Genomic DNA, 17,508 nt, shown 5'->3' with positions numbered 1-17,508 from the left:
ATGAACGGAAGAAATGCTTTTCCAGCTGATGGTTGTTGCTCTCTCCTATTTTTAGGCATTTTTCTATTTGGGTGAAGTGCTCGGTTAATCTCGTTTTTCGTATAACCATTTTTTGCAAAGGCTATTCGTAAATGATATAGTTCTTCTTGTAAGTAGCCTGGTTCACAAATATTATTGGCCCTATCCACTAATGTTTTTATGACCCCCCTCTTTTGCCTAGGGTGGTATTGTAGTGTATTGTAGTATTGCTAATAACTATGCAGTTTTGTCATTGGAACAAAGTGGACAGTTTAACATTTAGATCTATGGAGATTAGTGCAGAAGTGTCTTCCAATAGGCAGAAGAAGAAGTTTGATCGTCTACAAGAGGGTCGACAGGAAACACCGATTCCAAACAATTCCCAAACGGTTATTAATTTATCAGAAAAAGAGTTGTCTAAGGAAGAACTTTCTGTTCTGTCTAAAGGAGGGAATTTTGCAATAACTCCATCCAAGATTCCTATGGAGGACATTATTGCTAATATAGAGGCAGGAATTCGTCAGTTACCATCATATTCTGCTGACGAAATTAGAATGGAAACCTCCAGGATATTACGCAAAGCTAAGCCACCCAGTAGCAATCTGTCTCAAGGGGAAAGGAAGGCATTGCGAGAGATCAATGCAGACAAGAATGTTATTATAGTTGCCGCTGACAAGGGAAATGTTACTGTTTTAATGAATACTGAGGATTATCACAAGAAGATCAGTGATCTCCTGGAACCCAGCACATACAAGAAGTTGAAAAAGGATCCCACAACGAATGTGCTGAATGCGACCAATCGTCTGATAAAACAGTCTTCCATTCCTACAGAAGTTAAAAAGTATCTTTGTAAAACGGAGGCTTATCCTCCGAGATTATATGGATTACCAAAGATACATAAGCCTGATGTTCCTTTGAGACCAATAGTCAGCGCAATTGGAGCTCCTACCCAAGAACTAGCCAGACACCTTGCCTCTTTGTTACAACCTTACATAGGCAAAACTGAAAGTCATATTAAAAACTCTCTACATTTCATTGAGAAATTGAGGGAAATTACTGTCGGTCCTAATGACATCCTTGTCAGGTTTGATATAGTATCTTTGTTCACGATGGTTCCAGTTGATGAAGCTCTCTCCCATATAGCCGATATGTTCCCTAATGATGTAGTAGCCTTGTTCCAACACTGTCTATCCTCGACCTATTTTCAGTACAATGGCGAATTTTATGAACAGATCGATGGGGTAGCCATGGGAAGCCCCCTAAGTCCCGCAATTGCGAATTTATTCATGGAATATTTTGAACATCAAGCAATGCAGTCGGCCAAAAAACGCCCCTCGAAGTGGTATCGGTATGTGGATGATACCTTTGTAATATGGAATCATGAGGAAGAAGACTTGAATGATTTCCTGGTACACTTAAATAGCATCAACCCAAAGATTAAATTTATTATGGAGAAGGAGAAGAACGGACAACTTAACTTCTTGGATGTATCAGTTATCAAACGGGCGGATGGGACCTTAGGCCATAAGGTCTACAGGAAAGGTACACATACTGATCGCTACCTCCATAAGAACTCAAACCACCACCCTAGGCAAAAGAGGGGGGTCATAAAAACATTAGTGGATAGGGCCAATAATATTTGTGAACCAGGCTACTTACAAGAAGAACTAAATCATTTACGAATAGCCTTTGCAAAAAATGGTTATACGAAAAACGAGATTAACCGAGCACTTCACCCAAATAGAAAAATGCCTAAAAATAGGAGAGAGCAACAACCATCAGCTGGAAAAGTATTTCTTCCGTTCATCCATAATATCACGGATCGCATTGGGAAAGTACTAGCCAAGTTTCACGTAGAGACCATTTTCAGACCTACTAAGAAAATTAGTGAATGCCTAAGATCAACAAAAGATGCTCGTCACCCCCTAGCCACCCCAGGGGTATATAAAATTCCGTGCAGTTGTGGCAGGGTTTACATAGGAACTACAAAAAGAAGCATCAATACATGGTTGACGGAGCACAAAAGAAACTGTCGCTTGGGACATATCGACAAATCGGCAGTAGCGGAACATGTTTTTAAGGATGGAGATCACGAAATAAAATTTGGTGAAACCAGCGTGCTAGCGAGGACGTCGCATTATTATACACGTATGTGTAGAGAGGCAATTGAAATCCACAAACATCAATACAATTTTAATCGTAAAGAAGAAGGATTAAAATTGGATAAGATATGGCGGTCGACGTTGCATCAATCACGTGACAATCGATTGCCTGCAATCGAGAGAACAGACGATAGCCAGAGATAGCTGCACATCGACGCCACGTGACGTGCGGTGGCGCCCTCTACGATATCCATATAAGCGGCGGCCCCAGCTCCTAGCAGCCAGTCGTTGACTCACCTCCAAAGATGTTCTCTGTAGTTGAGAACGAAACGTTAGGGAGAAGAAGTTTTACAGATCGACCACGGCAACTTAGCCCGGAAGTTTTTATTGATGAAGACGCCGGCCGTGAAAGCCTACATGGAATGAGTGTAATTTCAGTTGCTTTGCAACACCAGGGGCCGACCGTGGTGGTCTAGCGGTTCTAGGCGCTCAGTCCGGAACCGCGCGACTGCTACGGTCGCAGGTCGAATCCTGCCTCGGGCATGGATGTGTGTGATGTCCTTAGGTTAGTTAGGTTTAAGTAGTTCTATGTTCTAGGGGACTGATGACCATAGATGTTAAGTCCCATAGTGCTCAGAGCCATTTGAACCAACACCAAGGATATCTACTTCTAAATTATGTTTGCAGCTGTTCTCATTTCGAATTCTGGAATATTTACTTCGTCTTCTTTGGTGAAGGAATTTCGGAAAATGCATTTACTAACTCCACTTTATTGGCACTTTCAGCAGTAACATTACCGTCGCTGTCGCGCAGTAAAGGTACTTACTGAGCCTTTCCGCTGGTTTACGTAACATGGGAGCAGTATCTCTTTGGATTTTCCGCCACATTTCTAGAGCGAGTTTCGTTGTGGAAACTATTAAATGCATCTCGCATTGAAATCCGCACCATATTTCGAGCCTCAGTAAAATTCAGCCAATCTTGGAGATTTCGCGTTCGTCTAAATTATACGTGCCTTTTGCGGTGCTCCTGCAACAGCTTTCTGTCGTGTTTTGTGTACCATAGACGATCAGTTCTGTGTCTTATTAATTTATTTGGTATGAATATCTCGAATGCTGTTGATACTATTCTTTGAACTTAAGCCACATATGGTCTTCACTTACATAGTTTGGAGGGATTGGAGACTGTCTCTCGCGGTTCTAGGCGCGCAGTCCGGAACCGTGCGACTGCTACGGTCGCAGGTTCGAATCCTGCCTCGGGCATGGATGTGTGTGATGTCCTTAGATTAGTTAGGTTTAAGTAGTTCTAAGTTCTAGGGGACTAATGACCACAGCAGTTGAGTCCCATAGTGCTCAGAGCCATTTGAACCATTTTTTTTGAGACTGTCTCTTTGTAAGACGTCTACCGAATTTTAGCTGCTTTTATAAATAGATATATTTCGCGTTTAGTTTTGGTGAATTTCTTTGTTACGGCATTGAGTCTCGCTACGACTGCGTATTCACTAATCCCTGTATCCGTCGTGATGCTCAGGATTATTTGTGGCTAAGAGGCCTAGTGTGTTTTCGTAACCAATTACGATTTGAATGGCCTCGTCAACTAATTGTTAAAAATAATTTTAAAAACAGCATTTAGAACTATTACGGAAGTTGTTTTCTATTTACAATAGGGTACGAAAATGTATTTTTGTCAACATGCGGAAGGTAGATTGAAGTCACTGCCAACTATAATTGTATGAGTAGCAACTGTTCAGCAACTGTTTCATCTGAGACAAGGGGGTCGGTAAAAGGAGCCAGTTATTAATTGATACCGGTTGTCGAATATAAACTCTGCCCATACTAAGTCACAGGAACTATCTGCTTCAAAGTCGATTGTGAGCTTACATTATTTTTCCTCAAGTTGTCCTTCTTGTTTCTGTTGTAGTGCAGATAATTACAATTACAGCTTTTCCCTCCAGAACCTAGGATGCTTTCTCTGTTACCCTGTAAATACCAGAGCTAAACAATGTAGAACAACAACGTACGTTACAAGCGTAGCATTTTGTATTACTTCATTTCCTTATTTCTAACATTTTAAAATTGTAAGTCGACTTTAGATGACATGTCAATCATAGATGTTCTTATATCTATTTAGTGAACGTGTTTTCAGTTATGTTTTGAACATTGTCCCGCTACACTTTATTAACTAATGTTTTTAGAGAGTAAATTAATATGAAGTATGTCGTTTTTCTTTTCATACATTCACATACCCATTTATTCTTTCCTTATTGTCTTTTGGGTATGCAGTTGTAGCAATTAAAGTAGGCACAAATGTAGTGATCAAAAAGAAATGATTAGCGTACATTCACATTCTCGCTACATTGTTCCTTTCTTGTTGCTCCCATGCCGATGAACTGTTTCTATCGCAATCAGTAAGGGTGAAAGGAAGCTACTGTACAGACAGAGGAATCTATATTTATACTTTGCAGAACTAATTACATACTGACATAATCGTCGGTATTGCTTTCGTCTCCCAAAAGTTATCAATATTTCGATTTCGGAAAAGAAGCTCTGTATTTGGCCAAGATGTCGAAGAAGAAGGTCCCTTACGTACTGGTTGTATCGAGTAAGATGTGGAGACGGCGGTTTGGAAGCGGACAGAGGTAGTACGAGGAAGGGCGTCCCTTACCTGAGGGATCGCTACTCAAGCTACCTGTCGAAGGGGCAAGTGTGGCAAATGTCCGGCGTGGCAAATAACCGGCGTGGCAAATAACCGGCGTGGCAATGTCCGGCATTCGACGCCAACACAGATAACATTCGTGTCAAGGATGAAACCTCACTTCGGCGTCTTTGTTTCGATCACGACGTCTGGCTGCAGGGATCGCATCCGGCAGTGCGCAACAGCGGGCGCTTTACACTGAGAGGCAGCACAGCACAGCAATACGTCCTGAACCGATGGGAACAAATATGTTGCTGATGTTCTTTCATCGTTGGCGCCAATATAATTTCTGGTGTAATTTCTGGGCTCTACCGCATCTGATACACCTCGTGATTCCTTCAATTCAGCAACAGTCAGTCGCTTTTCTGACAATTTTTTTCGAGAATTAACACAAGCGCAAAACAATTAATACAATACTACAAAAGACTCCGTGGTTATAATAGAATGTTGGTTAAGGACAAAATGTGAAAAAAGGAAACGGTAGGAACAAGGCACAAACTATTATTTTTTTGGACTCAAGATGTTGTACATTGCCCTTTTCGTATGAGATTGTCCACGCGTTTACGTGATTTTTTTTTTCATGTACCTATGTCTGTGGCTTGTTTTGGCAGACACTGGTTACCACCACAGGAATATTGCAATTCTTATTTGGCGCCACTGCTCGTATTATTAGATCAGGCTCCTGATCTTGTTGCAGAACTTTCAGTCGTAAGACCGTCTGCAAGTCATTTAGCATTCATGATTTTTAATTTCCAACAGATTTGTCCCGTCTGTAACACTAATTTTATATGGGGTGCACATAAGTTGAAAGGCTCAGAGGTTGTCTAGAGTTTCAAAGAAAGTATTAGGCAACGATTGACCAAGACAGGGGAAAGGAGAGCAGAAGAAGACAAATGGGTAGCTTTCAGAGAGGAAGTAGTGAAGGCAACAGAGGATCGAATAGGTAAACAGACAAAAGCCAAGTGGAAAGTCTTGGATACCGCAGGAGATGTTGAGTATAAAAAATAAAGAAGAAAATATTAAAATGCAACAACTGAAGTAGGCGACAATGAATACACACGTCTAAAAATCATACTGGCAGAAATTGCAAAATGGAAGGGCTAAGGGACAAATGCAAGTCTATAAAAGCTTGTATAACTAGGGAAAAAATACATACCGCCTGTGGGAAAATTAAAGAGACCTTTAGAGAAAATAGAAGTAGCTACATGAACATCAGAAGCTCAGATGGAAACCCAGCACTAAGCAAAAAAGGGAAAACTGAAAGGCGGAATAAGTATGTTGAGGAGCTATGCAAGGGAAATGGACTTGAAGGCGATATTATTGAAAGAGAAGACGAAGTAGATGAAGATGTGATGGGAGATATGATATTGTGAGAAGAATTTGACGTAGCACTGAAAGAAATTAGTCGAAACAGGACTCCTGGCGTGGACGACATTCCTTCAAGTCACACTGTAATCCTGTAAGATTCAGAAAAATACTTGGAAAAACGGTTAAACGGAGCGGACGTTGTGTTGAAAAGAGAATACAAAATGAACATCGCAAAACAAGCGCTCAGGAATGTTGTCGAATTAAATCAAGCAATCCCGAGGGAATTAGATTAGGAAATGACACTTAAAAAAGTAGAAGAGTTTTACTAATTGGTCTGCAAAACAACTGATGATGGCCAAAGTAGAGAGGATGTAAGATGTAGACTGGTAATAGCAAGAGAAGCGCTTCTGATGACGAGACATTTGCTAACATATAATACAAATTTATGTCTTGGGAACTGTTTTCTGAGGGTATTTGTCTGGAGCGCAGCCATGTACAAAAGTGAGACGTGGGCGATAAGCAGTTCAACAAGAAAAGAATAGAAACCTTTGAAATGTCGTGCCACAGAAGCTTGCTGAACATTAGATGGGTAGATCGCTTAACTAATAAGTAAGTACTGAATAGAATCGTGAGGAAAGAAATTTGTGATGTAGCTTGACTAAAAGAAGGACGGACTCATCAGATCAGTGTTCAAGAGAAGTATGTGTGTGTGCGGCGGGGAGGTGGTGGAGGGGGTAGAGGGAGACCAAGACGCAAATACAGCTAGCAGAGTCAAATAGATATAGGTTACAGAAGTTATTCGGAGATTAAGTTTGCACAGGATAGAGTAGCGTGGAGAGCCGCATTAAACCACTCTTTGGACTCAACACTACAACAATGTATTTGAATATATATTTACAACAATGCCATAAATGTTACTCTATACAGGAACATGACAACACAAAACTCCCACTTACCTACAAAAGTTATATAAAGGATTTTTAACAATTTTGACTAATGGCGTTTTTCGTGATGTGTGCATGTCATGTTGGCCATTACAGAATTGTCAACTTCTTACTTTCATACATCGATATGTACATGCCTGAGGGCACGCCATGTTGATCCGCGATCTTTGGCGGTGTTGTTACACCAGCTCTGCCTGAGGGTGCACGAAGAGAGAGCCTTATTATTAATTGAGGTGTGTTGGGAAGCAGACGTGGAACTGAATGGTCAAGAAATTTTTACCTGGAGCTGAGTTTCGCCAGCTGACAAAGCGAAGAACTGAATTAATAATCGTTTGAACGTGCAACCTTATCGTCACATTTTGTACCATTCTGACATTTATCTATTACAATACGTAAAGAAATTTGAAAAAGATTTTGTGTCGAGTGAAGAGATCGTAGATGAGTATTTTCAGATCTTTCAGAATCGTGGGATACCTGGCCGCTGGAAAAACTTTGGAGAATATGCGCTAACCTAGTAAGGAACTGCAGCGAAAAATGAGTGTATATTTTAGACGAATAACATTGCCATACAGCTGCATTTTCATCAGGACCTCGAATTGTTCCATGTCTGCAACTAACAATATTATAGTTATAGTTCGTAGTATTTAGAATATTTGTGTGAGTATAAGGAATATCATGGGGCACGTTAACTGAAAACGCTCTTGTTCAAAAGCCTGCCGCTCTACTTCCAATCAGATTACATGAAGCGGTGAATATGAAGGTGCCACCTGCGTTTCGCAACACGTCTGATCATCCGTGGTCACCGAGTTTCCTTTGTTATTGTACTAATGGCACCAACATCCTGACATCTGAATTTATTCGTCCGTTAGAAACCCAATGAGCACGGGAAGGTTTGCTTTTTTAAAGGTGGAAAGAAGCATCAAGATAGAAAAGAATTGGGTGCTTGGTTTTTAAAGGCATGAGAACTCTCTTTAGGCACAATTGCGTTATGAAACAAATACTAGGAAGGGCATGTTGCCTTTTGTAAAAATGTGAGAGTGCTGCCAGCCATTGCCTCGGAAATGAACAGTGATATCTCAGAATGGTATGCGGCAGTTATATCAGTCTGAGATTGTCGATCTCGAATATTTTGTTTGTTGTGCAGTTGAGACACTAGTTGGTTATCTGCTCAGGCAGTCTGCCGAGATGTTTGTGGATAGTCAGTTGTGTGGAATTTGACACAGACGCAAAAACGCACTCTAACATCTAATAAACGACGCACCACGAAGGAATTATACGAATGGACGAAAATCAGTAGATGTCATGTCACTTTACAGAAAAAAGAAATTATTGGATTTCAGAAAAATTGGATGATATATTCAAGAGAAAGTGCTTCGCAAATTGAGCTAGTCAGTAACTCATTGGTCCACCTCTGGCCCATATACAAGCAGTTATTCGGCTTGGCATTGACTGACAGAGTTGTTGGATGTCCTTCTGTGGATATTGTGCCAAATTCTGTCCAACTGACAAGTTAGATCGTCAAAGTTCCGAGCTTGGAGGACCCTGCCAATTATGGGGCTTCCTGGGGAGTCTCCAGATATGTCTTCTGCCTAGAATCTCATTGATTGGAATAGAATTGACCTCAGTGATGATTCCCGCTTCGAACTGAGCCCCGATGAAGAGTGAAGACGTGTCTGGTGACACCCTTGACAGTGGCGGGGTACCAGCCTGTCTGTCGCCCACCATACGGTCCAACAACTAGAAGTGATGGCCTGGAGTGTCATTTCTTTTCACAGCAGGATCCCTTTGGTTGTCAGCCGTGGAACCTTACACCACAGCGGTACATCCACGATATTCTATGCCCCGTTTTGTTTCCATTCATGGAAAGCTATCCTGACTCACATTTCAGCAAGATAATGCCCATTCGCACATGGCGAGAGTTTCTAATTCATGGCTTCATGCTTGCCAAACCCTATCTTGGCCAACAAGGTCGTCGGATCCCTCTGCAACTGAGAACGTTTGAAGCTTTATGGGAGATTGACGATCTAACTCGCCAATTGGACAGAGTTTGACTCAGGAGGACATCCAACAGCTCTATCAACCAATGCCAAGCCAAATAACTGCTTGCCTAAGGGTCAAAGATAAACCAATGCATTAGTGAGTTGGTCAATTATTGAAGAGCTCTCTCTTGAATAAATCAGCCAATTTTTCTAAAACTGTAAGTAGTGGACCAAAGCCTTTTGTGGTGCACTTTACTAGTGCGGGTTGCCTACATCAGGGGCAGGTATGTACTCAGGGGCAAACCTATTGTTCTCCTTTGATGCACATGTCATTAACCTATTGTTCTCCTTTGACTGAAATGTCCTTAACCTATTGTTCCCCCTCCCCCTCCCCACCCATGAGGAAACCAACCCTATCGCTGCTACAGGTACACTATAAGGTCTGAATTATTGGAATAGCCCCTCTCACTCTTATCAGTTTGACTGACTACATAATTAAACTAATCAATTAATTAACCTCTCCCCCTCTGGTAAATCCCTCCCCTCCAACCCCCCCTCCTGGAAATTGGTGGGAAAAAGACTCAGTTGATCGGTCATTTGGAGGGAACTCGATTGTAGTGTATGGAATATTGTTTAAACAATTTACACAATGTATAGAATATTGTTTGGTTATTTATGGCAATGTATGAAATAAAGTTTTTTTTAGTTATAGAATTTGACCGGAAATTGATTGCTGTGTATGGAATACTGTTTAAACAGTCTAGACAATGTGTGGAGTATTGTATAAACAGTTTAGGGGATTCTAGACAGTGGTTGGAATATAGTTTATTTATCTAGTTTAAGAAATTTTCAGGAAATCGATCACTACCCTCGCCACCCCATCACCACCTCTCTTGTCCCCCTCCCCTCCTCTACCTGAAAATTGGAGGCTCTGCAGTGGAGAGGAAGGAACTCACGAAGGGATAATACAAGGATATATTGTTCTTTTATTAAAAAAATCAGTTTGCGGGGCTTGGATTTCACTTGCTCATCATTCTCTGCTGTTTGGAAAGATGCAAGTCTTCTTTTTTTATTCCAAATGCGCAATGAATACCGTCAAGTAACACCGATCACACGTATTTACACTGGCAACCCTTTAGATCGTACCGTTATCAGTCAGGATAATTCAGGCATTACCTTTGAAAAAAATTAAACTGAACTTGAATTTAACTGTAGTTAATTGTCTTGTATAAAAGATAACCTCACTGGAAATGGGGACCAGAAATGTACATTGGTTTTGTTGTTGTTGTGGTCTTCAGTCCAAAGACTGGTTTGTGCAGCTCTCCATGCTACTCTATCCTGTGCAAGCCTCTTCATCTCCCAGTACTTACTGCAACCTACATGCTTCTGTATCTGTTTAGCGTATTCATCTCTTGGTCTCCCTCTACGGTTTTTACCCTCCACGCTGCCCTCCAGTACTAAAATGGCGATCCCTTGATGCCTCAGGAAATGTTCTGTCACACGATTCCTTCTTCTACACAAGATGTGCCACAAATTTCTCTTCTCCCCAATTCTGTTCAGTACCTCCTCATTAGTTACGTGGATCTACCCATCTAATCTTCAGCATTCTTCTGTAGCACCACATTTCGAAAGCTTCTATTGTCTTCTTGTCTAAACTATTTATCGTCCATGTTTCACTTCCATATAGGTCTACACTCCATACAAATACTTTGAGAAAAGACTTCCTGACACTTAAATCTACACTCGATGGTAACAAATTTCTCTTCTTCAGGAACGCTGTCCTTGCCATTGGCAGTCTACATTTTATATCCTCTCTACTTCGACCATCATCAGTTATTTTGCTCCCCAAATAGGAAAACTCATCTACTACTGTAAGTGTCTCATATCCTAATCTAATTCCCACAGCATCACCATTTAGAGAAACTATTCTGTAAAAAATTTTTATTTTTTCGTTACATATAGTTTTACATGTCAGTGTCATTGTGACATGCTCATCATTTCGCTAATGGTCAAAGTTGTTGTGAAATTGCGTTTAAGCAAGCCACTGAGAGATATTTGAAAAAGTTTGCCATCAAAAATAGGGGTCGCTGAGATATTGCGTTTGGTGTATATTACATAATATGCTACTGCGTATGAAATTTGGATAACATATTAAAGTTTTCCTTAGACTTGGGTGGATGTCTCTATCTGTCACCAATCTCTAGAAAATCGATCTGATGTACGACGGTCATTTGCGATTGCTCTCACCAGCGATAAAGCCAGAATGAAATATCCACAACATTCCTCATACATCGGTTTGAGATATCGAAATCAGATTTTGTCAAATGATATCAGAGAAAGGGGAGAGTATTTTGCCATATGGTTATTATGGAAAAGTTCTTTATCTATCATGCTATTCTTAACTGCAGACTTTTTCAATGAAAGAATATAATTTTTAAAGGCCATCGACAGCTGGTGAAATGAGAAACGTTGCGAGTTTTGGAACAACGTAAGTGAAGACATTACCCGTTTTTGTGCCGAGCATGTGCTTTTTCATAAGCTGTTGGCCTTAGTTCTCCTTAGTTCCTCACTTAATGTACCACTGCTTCAGAATTCTTTTGCAGTTGCGTCTTCACAGCATTTTGTCGATATGTCATTGGGTAAACTCCACTGTTTTGGGAAAAGAAGCAAATTTTAACATCGCAACTGGAGAACTGTAGGTTTTACTCGAAGTTCTCCACTCTTGACGCTTCACCGAAAGTTACAATTGGTTAACAAACTCTAAACTAAATTCAGTGTGAACTGGCCTTGAAGGTGCAACGGTACAGACGGGCAGCCGAGTCACCCTCAGTCCACAGGGGTCACTGGACGAGGATACAGAGGGCGTGTGGTCAGCTCACCACTCACCCTGCCATTGTCCGAGAGCGGAGCCGCTACTTCTCAATCAAGTAGCTCCTCAATTAGCCTCACAAGGGCTGAGTGCACCGCGCTTGCTAATAGCGCTCGGCAGACCGGACTGTCACCCGTCCAATTGCTAGCCAGGCCCAACAGCGCTTAACTTCAGTTATCTTAGGGGAGCCGGTGTTACCACCGCGGCAAGGCCGTTGGCAAGTGGGTAACAAGGCAGGCGAAAATAAATCACTTCTAACGTATTACTATCGTTACGACGTTTCTCATCGAGCCATATACGTTATCTCGCATTTCTAGCTGCTTCTCTCACACAAATAATGATAAAAATTCAGGAATTCAGGGTCGCCACCAGCCCAAGCCCTTCCTAACCATTTTAAAAAAAAAACAGAGCTGGAAAATTATTAGTTTAATTACTTTAATAATTTAATTACAAGTATGCAAATTTAAGTAGCCAGATAAATAGCACTCCATGTCGTGCATGAAGCAACTTGATTAATTCAGGATTGGAAATCGGAGTAAGTGGGTAAGATCAACACCACATAATTTATCTTTCACGTAGATTATTTGTTGTATCTAAGTATTTGCTTGCATGTCCTAACTACACATAACTGATGCCTGACTAGAAATATTTAAGTAGAATTACGTGACAATGTAACAGAGCACAATTTAACTACAGCAAGAAGAAACACAGAAAACGGGGCTGGGAGACAATGATATTATCATCTCCTTTGCACTCATACCATAAAAATATCTCAGTGAGATTCGCATTATACGATTCTACCCATGCACTATTCTGGACAGAGGTTTAACCAATGCACGAGGTTGTGCGATAATTATTCAACGTACTAACTGCGTCTGCTGCTTGAAAACGGCCGAACAAGAGCACGTGGTTCATTCCGAATCAAATTGTTGTGCTGCTTTGTAGAAAGCGCACGAAAAAACAGATATTCTTGCAGAAATTATAGCTCATTAAACAAGCAAACTGTTAAAATAAAACCTATTGCGGTGCCGTGGTGCCGGCCGCTGGTGGCCGAGCGGTTCTGGCGCTACAGTCTGGAACCGCGCGACCGCTACGGTCGCAGGTTCGAATCCTGCCTCGGGCATGGATGTATGTGTTGTCCTTAGGTTAGTTAGGTTTAAGTAGTTCTAAGTTCTAGGGGACTTATGACCTCAGCAGTTGAGTCCCATAGTGCTCAGAGCCATTTGAACCATTTTTTTGGTGCCGTGGTGGACCAGAAGGGTCGGGTCATTGGTTACCAAACACGTGGCACAAAGTCGACACACAAAGACAAAAGCAACTTCCACAAAATATAAGATTAAAAATCATTAAAAATCATACTCGCTTCGACACAGTACCACACTCACGTACGATTGAAATGATCCTAACCAGCTTTTCCTAATCAGATTTACGGTTTAAAATTCTATTTCATCAGCCGGCCGCGGTGGCCGAGCGGTTCTAGGCGCTGCAGTCCGGAACCGCGCGACTGCTACGGTCGCAGGTTCGAATCTTATCTCGGGCATGGATGTGTGTGATGCCCTTAGGTTAGTTAGCTTTAAGTAGTTCTAAGTTCTAGGGGACTGATGACCTCAGATGTTAAGTCCCATAGTGCTCAGAGCTATTTGAACCATCTACTTCATCGTTGTTGAAAATGAACAAAGTAACTTCCACACTTTTAACTCAAACACCCAAAAATCAGCTATTTAAAGCAATATAATTATGGCACATTCGGATAAATAACTCGCTTCACACGCTTCAGTTAAGCTGAAGTTCTTAGGTATTTCAACAGTTAAACAAAACGAAGTTCTAGCTCAACCTACTTCCTATCACCTGAAACCCCCCTTAAGAGCAACGATCCGTACTCACCAAGCGTTCACCGAAGAGTGCCGCTTTCTCTTTCGACATTACCTAGCTCTGTCACTAACCTCACACACAAAAACAGCCTTCGACTAACATGGATAAACCTCTCTGTTCAGGTATTGGAAACCTAAGTTGGTCATCCTGTGCTCTCCTTCGAACGAGAAGCAACGTCGTCTGCTCCCAGCAGACGATGGCCAACTCAGCGTTTCCCACAAAACAAAACCGAAACCCCACATTAAAACACACATATAATATTCAATAGGCCTTATTTGAGTGCTCAGTCTTTCTGGAAGAGTTCATGAATTGAACTAAAATCAGGTAGTAAAGGGAATAAGTTGAACCGAATGCGACAAGCGTCTTATGAAACGACTTCACAGAGACGTTTCACGCTGCTTTTGTTGTATTTTCATCGGAATTCTTTTCGGATACCAACCAAAGTAGAGGTGACAGAAGATCTTTATGAATTGTTACCATACAAGTGTGGGGAGTGGATGGACTTCACTTAAAAATGAGCGTAGGTTTCATTTAAGAAGGGCACTCTACCCCAGCGCTCGGCATATCCCTTACAGCACCCGACCGCAAACCCCACCAACGTGCCCTGCCGCTTGCGCATCTACGGGCTACGTAATTATTCTGCGCACAGTCCAGCATCAAGTATCTGCGGACGGAAAATTTGTCTGCTGTAGAGGTAATTTTGTTTACAGGGCATTGCGTAGAGTTATATTAAAAATCAGGTAACTGAATGTCATGAAATTAATCCAAATTAAACGATTCTTGCAGCACGCGGCGCTTGCAGGCGTACTGCAGCGCCAAAGCGCGTGAGAGGACTGCCCACTGACAATGCGGGCCGCATATCAAAGGCGCCGCGCCTCGGCAACGCCGCTCGCTTGTCTGAGGGGCGGTCGCGCCAGCACGCCACGGGTATAAAAATGCCCACACAAGTTCCTGACAGCAGCCTTCACACACAGACAGAAAAAAAGGCAGAACAGGACTCTATTCCATCATAGTTCAGCCAATTAACGCAAATTATTTATAAATCATATGTACGTACCTTCCTCCTGAATCAATGTGCCTATTAGTGAAAACGTTATCAAAATAAAAGTAGATATCTTCGGTGTTGCGAAACAACTCAAATCATTTAAGAAAGGCAAGTCTTCTTGTCCAGATGGTATACCAATCAGGTTCCTCTCAGAGTATGCAGACACAATAGCGCCTTTCTTAGCAATCATATACAACCGCTCATTTGACGAAAGGCCTGTTCCTAAAGACTGGAAAGTAGCACAGGTCACACCAGTACTCAAGAAAGGAAATAGGAGTGACCCATTGAATTACAGATCCACATCACTGACCTCAATTTGCAGTAGGATTTTGGAGCATATACTGTACTCGAACATTATGAATCACGGTGAACCAAATGACTTATTGATATATAACCAACACTGATTCAGAAAATTTCGTTCTTGTGCAACACAGCTAGTTCTTTATTCCCATGAAGTAATGAGTGCTGTCGACAAGGGATCTCAGATCGATTCCATATTCCTAGATTTCCAGAAGGCTTTTGATACCGTTCCTCACAAGGAGATTAATCAAATTGCGTGCATATGGAGTATCGTCTCAGTTGTGTGACTGGATTCGTCATTTCCTCTCAGAGAGATCACAGTTCGTAGTGATAGACGGTAAATCATCGAGTAGAACAGAAGTGATACCTGGCGTTGCGCAACATAGTGTCATAGGCCCTCTGCTGTTCCTGATTTATATAAATGATCTAGGTGATAATCTGAGCAGCCCCCTTAGATTATTTGCAGATGACGCTGTAATTTACCGTCTAGTAAAATCATCAGACGATCAATTCCAATTACAAAATGATCTAGAGAGAATTTCTGTATGGTGCGAAAAGTGGCAATTGGCACTAAACAAAGTAAAGTGAGAGGTCATCCACATGGGTACTAAAAGAAATCCGACAAATTTTGGGTATACGATAAATCTCGCAAATCTAAGGACTGTCAATTCTACTAAATACCTAGGAATTACAGTTACGTAACAACTTAAACTGGAAAGACCACATAGATAATATTGTGGGGAAGGCGAAACAAAGACTGCGCTTTGTTGGCAGAACACTTAGAAGATGCGATAAACCCACTAAAGACACAGCCTACATTACACTTGTCCGTCCTCTGCTGGTATATTGCTGCGCTGTGTGGGATCCTTACGAGGTAGGATTGACGGAGGACATCGAAAAAGTGCAAAGAAGGGCAGCTCGTTTCATGTTATCGCGCAGTAGGGGTGAGAGTGTCACTGATATGATATGCGAGTTGGGGTGGCAGACACTGAAACAAGGGCGGTCTTCTTTGCGGCGAGATCTATTTACGAAATTTCAATCACCAACTTTCTCTTCCGAAAGCGAAAATATTTTGTTGACACCCACCTGCGTAGGGAGAAATGATCATCATAATAAAATAAAAGAAATCGGAGCTCGAACGGAAAGATTTAGGTGTTCCTTTTTCTCACACGCCATTCGAGAGTGGTGTGGTAGAGAAGTAGTATGAAATTGGTTCGATGAACCCTCTGCCAGGTACTTAAGTGTGAATTGCAGAGTAACCGTGTAGATGTAGATGTAGATCCCTGCAATAAATACTGAGATCAGCCTTCATGTACCAGCTGAAAAGGCGGCGGCATATAATTTAAAACATGTATAGAAGGAGAACATCTATGTATACTGTATTTACGGATTCTGATAATAATGATTTCTTGGGGCTGAATGTCCTCATCCAAGTCTATCAATAGGACGTCACGTTATTCGACCGGGAAAACGGAGTCTACAATTTTACGTGGAATCTGAAACACATTTCGTTTCTGGTGAATCTCCACGTCACTGGCAGGTGATTTCTAGGTTAAAAAACAGTGAAAAGTCTCCGATCCACCTGGGATTCGATACCCCGACCTTTCGGTTTTCAGGCACGCTCTGGACCACCAGACCCGACTCGATTCTGCTCAAGCTTCGCTGCAATCTGGAGTTGCAGTAGATGGCAGTGCAATCGTCTTCACAGTCGCCGTGGACTTTTTCAGCATAGTTCACCCGATTTCCATGAAATTTGTATAAACTATATACACGAAACTTCCTCGTGAATACGTTTGTCTGTTAGTCGAAATCGGATCAAGAACCTTGAAGTAGTTCCTGAGATTTGCCCGTGCATACAAACAGAAGAGAGCAGGGAACATCAGTTCGCATATATAGAGAACAAAAGAGGAACCAAAACCCAGGCAATAATTGCTGGATTACTAGTTATACTACCCGCACCTTCCGTCTCCATGACTTTTACTTACCTTTGACGACCGCCCTATCCAGTTAACTAACATACTAAAGTATCTTGGACTATAACCCTCGACTGATAACTAATGTGGGAACCTCACCTACTAACCATCCAACAAAAAGAGCACAACAGATTAAAACTACTAAAACTACTAATAATCCAAAATCCTCCCCACCATGAACAATGGACCATGCTGTTGGTGGGGAGGCTTGTGTGCCTCAACGATACAGATAGCCTTACCGTAGGTACAACAACAACGGAGTGGTATCTGTTGAGAGGCCAGACAAACGTGTGGTTCGTGAAGAAGGGCAGCAGCCTTTTCAGTAGTTGAAGGGGCAGCAGTCTGGATGATTGACTGATCTGGCCCTGTAACACTAACCAAAACGGCATTGCTGATGTGGTACTGCG

The sequence above is a fragment of the Schistocerca nitens genome, chromosome 6 (assembly GCF_023898315.1).
Source record: "Schistocerca nitens isolate TAMUIC-IGC-003100 chromosome 6, iqSchNite1.1, whole genome shotgun sequence".
Taxonomy (NCBI): domain Eukaryota; kingdom Metazoa; phylum Arthropoda; class Insecta; order Orthoptera; family Acrididae; genus Schistocerca; species Schistocerca nitens.
Note: the sequence above shows the minus strand (reverse complement) of the source record.